The 6,329-nt window shown below is 37.2% G+C and overlaps 1 non-coding gene across 1 annotated transcript; it reads left to right on the forward strand.

The window, feature by feature from the left end:
• The first annotated feature begins 3,818 nt into the window (after nucleotides 1-3,818).
• On the forward strand, nucleotides 3,819-3,922 carry LOC112798357 (small nucleolar RNA R71). The gene has a single exon (XR_003199972.1). It is a non-coding gene; the product is annotated as a small nucleolar RNA R71 (small nucleolar RNA).
• Nucleotides 3,923-6,329: the final 2,407 nt, after the last annotated feature.

Genomic DNA, 6,329 nt, shown 5'->3' on the forward strand with positions numbered 1-6,329 from the left:
TTCTGAATAGTTTTGGCATCTCACTTTTTCCCTTGTAGTTCAGAGTGATTGGCGTCTCTGGGAACTCAGAATTTTGGATAGTGTTATTGACTTTCCTAGTTAAGCATGTTTGATTCTTGAACACAGCTACTTATGAGTCTTGGCCGTGGCCCTAAGCATTTTGTTTTCCAGTATTACCACCGGATACACAAATGCCACAGACACATAACTGGGTGAACCTTTTCAGATTGTGACTCAGCTTTGCTAGGGTCCCCAGTTAGTGGTGTCCAGAGCTCTTAAGCACACTCTTTTGCTTTGGATGACGACTTTAACCACCCAGTCTCAAGCTTTTCACTTGGACCTTCATGACACAAGCACATGGTTAGGGACAGCTTGATTTAGCCGCTTAGGCCTGGATTTTATTTCCTTAGGCCCTCCTATCCATTGATGCTCAAAGCCTTGGATCCTTTTTACCCTTGCCTTTTGGTTTTAAGGGCTATTGGCTTTTTCTACTGCTCCTTCTTTTTCTTTCTATATTTTTTTTCGCCATTTTTTTTTCGCAAGCTTCCTTTTTCACTGCTTTCTCTTGCTTCAAGAATCAATTTCATGATTTTTTTCAAATCATCAATAACATTTCTCTTTGTTCATCATTCTTTCAAGAGCCAACAATTTTAACACTCATAAACAACAAGATCAAAAGTATGCACTGTTCAAGCATTCATTCAGAAAACAAAAAGTATTGTCACCACATCAATAGAATTAAATTAAATTCAGTGATAATTTCGAAATTCATGTACTTCTTGTTCTTTTGAATTAAAACATTTTTCATTTAAGAGAGGTGAAGGATTAATGGATTTTATTCATATCTTTAAGGCATGGTTACATACTAATGATCATGAAGTAGAGACACAAAATATAGATAAACACAATATTAAAAACCGAAAACAGAAAGAAATAAAGAACAAGGAATGAATCCACCTTTAGTGGCGCCTTCTTCTTGAAGGACCAACAATGTCCTTTAATCTCTTCTATGTCCCTTCCTTGCCTTTGTTGCTCCTCCCTCATTGCTCTTTGATCTTCTCTTATTTCTTGGAGAATGATGGAGTGCTCATGATGTTCCACCCTTAATTGTTCCAATAATTGTGTGGAGGACAACTTATCCCCTGAGGTATCTCAGGGATCTCTTGATTTGCAGCCACAAGTTCTACCACTGAGCTAAGACTGCTTTATATGAGTCTTTCCATCTCCCAAGACTCAGAGGTGGAAGCTTTTTGTCTTCCCTTTGAGGTTTCTCTGGCCTTTAGGTGCCATTAATGGTAATGGAAAAGTAAAAAAGCTATGCTTTTACCACACCAAACTTAAAATATTGCTCGCCCTCGAGCAAGAGAAGAAAGAAGAGAGGAAGAAGAAGAAGAAGAAAATGGAGGTGAGTGGGGGGAGATAGATTCGGCTATATGGGTGGGATTGGGTGGGAAAGAGGTTTTGAATTTTATGAAGGTAGGTGGGGTTTATGGGGAAGAGTGGGTTGATGTGAGGAGTGCTGGGATTTGTGACATGGGGGATACAAATCACAAAAATAGGATTAAGAGGTAAGGTGGGAATATGGTAGGTGGGGATCCTGTGGGGTCCACAGATCCTGAGGTGATCCTGTGGGGTCCACAGATCCTGAGGTGTCAAGGAATTCCATCCCTGCACCAAATAGGCATGTAAAATGCCTTCGTGCATCATTCTGGCGTTTAAACGCCCATTGGTGCACGTTCTGGGCGTTCAACGCCCATGTAATGCATGTTTCTGGTGTTGAACGCCAGTTTCATGCTTGTTACTGGCGTTCAGCGCCAACTTTTCTCCTCTAGGCACATTCCTGGCGTTCAGCGCCAGGATGTTGCTTGTTTCTGGCGTTCAGCGCCAGAATGGTGCTCTGTTCTGGCGTTGAACGCCAGCCAGATGCATCTTACTAGCGTTGAACGCCAGCCTGTGCGTCCTCCAGGGTGAAAATTTTTTTTCTTCTGTTTTTGACTCTGTTTTTAATTTTTTTGATTTTTTTCGTGACTCCTCATGATCATGTACCTAATAAAACACAAAATAATAATAAAATAAAAATTAGATAAATAAAATTGGGTTGCCTCCCAACAAGCGCTTCTTTAATGTCAATAGCTTGACAGTGGCTCTCAGGAGCCACAAGGTGATCAGGTCAATGTTAGTGTGTAGTCCCAACACCAAACTTAGAGTTTGGATATGGGGTCTTAATACCAAACTTAGAGTTTGACTGTGTGGGCTCTTCTTGACCTTGAACTGAGAGAAGCTCTTCATGCTTACTCTCTTTTGTCACAGAGGGATGGCCATGTGCCTTAAACACAAGGTAGCCCCCATTCAATTGAAGGATTAACTCACCTCTGTTGACATCTATCACAGCTTCTGCTGTGGCTAGGAAAGGTCTTCCAAGGATGATGCAATCATCCTCTTCCTTCCTAGTATCTAAGATTATGAAATCAGCAGGGATGTAAAGGCCTTCAACCTTTACTAGCACGTCCTCTACTATCCCATAAGCTTGTCTCAATGACTTATCTGCCAGTTGTAATGAGAACAAGGCAGGTTGTACCTCAATGATCCCCAGCTTCTCCATTACAGAGAGTGGCATAAGGTTTATCCCTGACCCCAGATCACATAGAGCTTTTTCAAAGCTCATGGTGCCTATGGTACAAGGTATTAGGAATTTGCCAGGATCTTGTTTCTTTTGAGGTAGAGTTTTCTGAATCCAAGTATCCAGTTCATTAATGAGCAAGGGAGGTTCACTTTCCCAAATCTCATTACCAAACAACTTGGCGTTCAGCTTCATGATAGCTCCTAAATATTGAGCAACTTGCTCTCCAGTCACATCTTCATCCTCTTTAGAGGAAGAATAGTCTTCAGAGCTCATGAATGGCAGAAGGAGATTTAATGGAATCTCTATGGTCTCTATATGAGCCTCAGATTCCTTTGGATCCTTAATAGGAAACTCCTTCTTGCTTGAGGGACGTCCCAGGAGGTCTTCCTCACTAGGATTTTCGTCCTCCTCCTCCCTTGTGCATTTGGCCACTTTGATCACATCAATGGCCTTGCACTCTCCTTTTGGATTCTCTTCTGTATTGCTTGGGAGAATACTGGGAGGAGTTTCAATAACTTTCTTACTCAGCTGGCCCACTTGTGCCTCCAAATTTCTGATGGAGGATCTTGTTTCATTCATGAAACTGAAAGTGGCTTTTGACAGATCAGAGACAATATTGGCTAAATTAGAAGTATTTTGTTCTGAATTCTCTGTCTGTTGCTGAGAAGATGATGGATATGGCTTACTATTGCTCTGCCTATTGCGTCCACCATTGTTAAAGCCTTGTTGAGGCTTTTGTTGATCCTTCCAGGAGAAATTTGGATGATTTCTCCATGATGGGTTATAGGTGTTTCCATATGGTTCACCCATGTAATTAACCTCTGCCATGGCAGGGTTCTCAGGATCATAAGCTTCTTCAGAAGCTGCCTCTCTAGTACTGTTGGATGCATGTTGCAATCCATTCAAATTTTGAGAGATCATGTTGACCTGTTGAGTCAACACTTTGTTCTGAGCCAATATGGCATTTAGAGCATCAATTTCAAGAACTCTTTTCTTCTGAGGTATCCCATTATTCACCGAATTTCTCTCAGAGGTATACATGAACTGGTTGTTTGCAACCATGTCAATGAGTTCTTGAGCCTCTTCAGGCGTTTTCTTCAGGTGAATAGATCCACCTGCAGAATGATCCAATGACATTTTCGAAAATTCAGAGAGACCATAATAGAATATATCTAATATGGTCCATTCTGAAAACATGTCAGATGGACATCTTTTAGTCAACTGCTTGTATCTTTCCCAAGCTTCATAGATGGATTCACCATCTTTTTGTTTGAAGGTTTGAACATCCACTCTCAGCTTGCTCAGCTTTTGAAGAGGAAAGAATTTATCCAAGAAGGCAGTGACCAACTTATCCCATGAGTCCAGGCTATCCTTAGGTTGTGAATCCAACCATATTCTAGCTCTGTCTCTTACAGCAAAAGGGAAAAGCATGAGTCTGTAGACTTCAGGATCAACTCCATTCGTCTTTACAGTCTCACAGATCTGCAAGAACTCAGTTAAAAACTGATAAGGATCTTCAGATGGAAGTCCATAAAACTTGCAGTTTTGTTGCATTAATGCAACTAGTTGAGGCTTAAGCTCAAAGTTATTGGCTCCAATGGCAGGAATGGAGATGCTTCTTCCATCAAACTTGGACGTTGGCTTTGTGAAGTCACCAAGCATTCTCCTTGCATTATTATTATTATTTTCGGCTGCCATCTCCTTCTCTTGTTCGAAAATTTCTGAAAGGTTATTTCTGGATTGTTGTAATTTAGCTTCTCTTAATTTTCTCTTCAGAGTCCTTTCAGGTTCTGGATCAATTTCAACAAGAGTGCCTTTTTCCCTGTTCCTGCTCATATGAAAGAGGAGAAAACAAGAAAAGAAGAGGAATCTCTATGTCACAGTATAGAGATTCCTTATGTCAGTAGAAAGAGAAAGGGGTGGAAGAATCCAAACACAAGAGATATAAGAAGTTCGGATTCGTAGATGAAGAGAGGTAAAGAGAAGTGTTTAGTAATTAATTAATTAAATAGAAAAAGAGAAGAGAAGAGAGATTTCGAAAATAATAATTTTTTTTTGAAAAAGAGGTTAGTAATTTTCGAAAATCAAAGACAAAATATAATTAAAATTAAAATTTAAAACAAAAAGAATTTTTGAAAAAGAGAGGGAGAATTTTCGAAAATTAGAGAGGGAAAAGTAGTTAGGTAGTTTTTGAAAAAGATAAGAAATAAACAAAAAGTTAGTTAGTTGATTGAAAAAGATTTGAAATCAAATTTTGAAAAGGTAAGAAGATAAGAAGTTGGATAAGATATTTTTGAAATCAAATTTTGAAAAAGATAAAATTTTGAAAAAGATAAGATAAAAGATAAAAGATTTAAAATTTAAAATTGACTTAACTAACAAGAAACTACAAGATAAGATTCTAGAACTTAAAGATTGAACCTTTCTTAACAAGAAAGTAACAAACTTCAAATTTTTGAACCTATCACATTAATTGTTAGCTAATTTTCGAAAATTTGATATAAAGATAAGAAAAGGATTTTGAAAATATTTTGAAAAAGATTTTTGAAATTTTCGAAAATTATAAAAACAAAAAAATGAAAAAGATATGATTTTTAAAATTGAAATTTTGACTTGACTTGTAAGAAACAACTAATTTTAAAAATTTTTTGACCAAGTCAACCCAAAATTTCGAAATTTTGGAGGGAAATAAGGAAAAGATATTTTTTTTTTTATTTTTGAATTTTTAAAGAAAAACACAAAAATGACCCAAAACATGAAAATTTTGGATCAAGACACAAGATGCATGCAAGAATGCTATGAATGTCAAGATGAACACCAAGAACACTTTGAAGATCATGATGAACATCAAGAACATAATTTTGAAAAATTTTTGATGCAAAGAAAACATTCAAGACACCAAACTTAGAAATCTTTAATGCATGGACTCTAACAAACAAAAAATGCATATGAAAAACAACAAACAACACAAAACAAGAAATCATCAAGATCAAACAAGAGGACTTATCAAGAACAACTTGAAGATCATGAAGAACACTATGAATGCATGGGATTTTCGAAAAAAATGCAAGAAAAATTTTAAAAGCATGCAATTGACACCAAACTTAAAAATTAACATAAGACTCAAACAAGAACACAAAATATTTTTGGTTTTTATGATTTTATGAATTTTTTTGCATTTTTATTTTAATTTTTTCGAAAAACAAGGTTAGAAAAAACGAAAAAGAAAAGAAAAATTTTGAAAAAAATTTTTGAAAAGAAAATTACCTAATCTGAGCAACAAGATGAACCGTCAGTTGTCCATACTCGAACAATCCCCGGCAACGGCGCCAAAAACTTGGTGGACGAAATTGTGATCACTATTCTTTTGTACTTGTATGAAATTATTATTGTGGCACCAGTTGAATTCACAACTCCGTTCAACTAACCAGCAAGTGTACTGGGTCGTCCAAGTAATAAACCTTACGTGAGTAAGGGTCGATCCCACAGAGATTGTTGGTATGAAGCAAGCTATGGTCACCTTGTAAATCTCAGTTAGGCAGATTAAATTGGTTTATGGGTTTTTGAAAATAGAAATAAGAAAATATATAATAAAAGGGATAGAGTACTCATGCAGCTTCATTGGTGGGAATTTCAGATAAGCGAATGAAGATACTGTATGGCTCAAGGACGCCTGATCTCCCACTGCTTCAACTCAATCCTCCTT

Source organism: Arachis hypogaea, chromosome 4 (genome assembly GCF_003086295.3).
Source record: "Arachis hypogaea cultivar Tifrunner chromosome 4, arahy.Tifrunner.gnm2.J5K5, whole genome shotgun sequence".
Classification (NCBI taxonomy): Eukaryota; Viridiplantae; Streptophyta; class Magnoliopsida; order Fabales; family Fabaceae; genus Arachis; species Arachis hypogaea.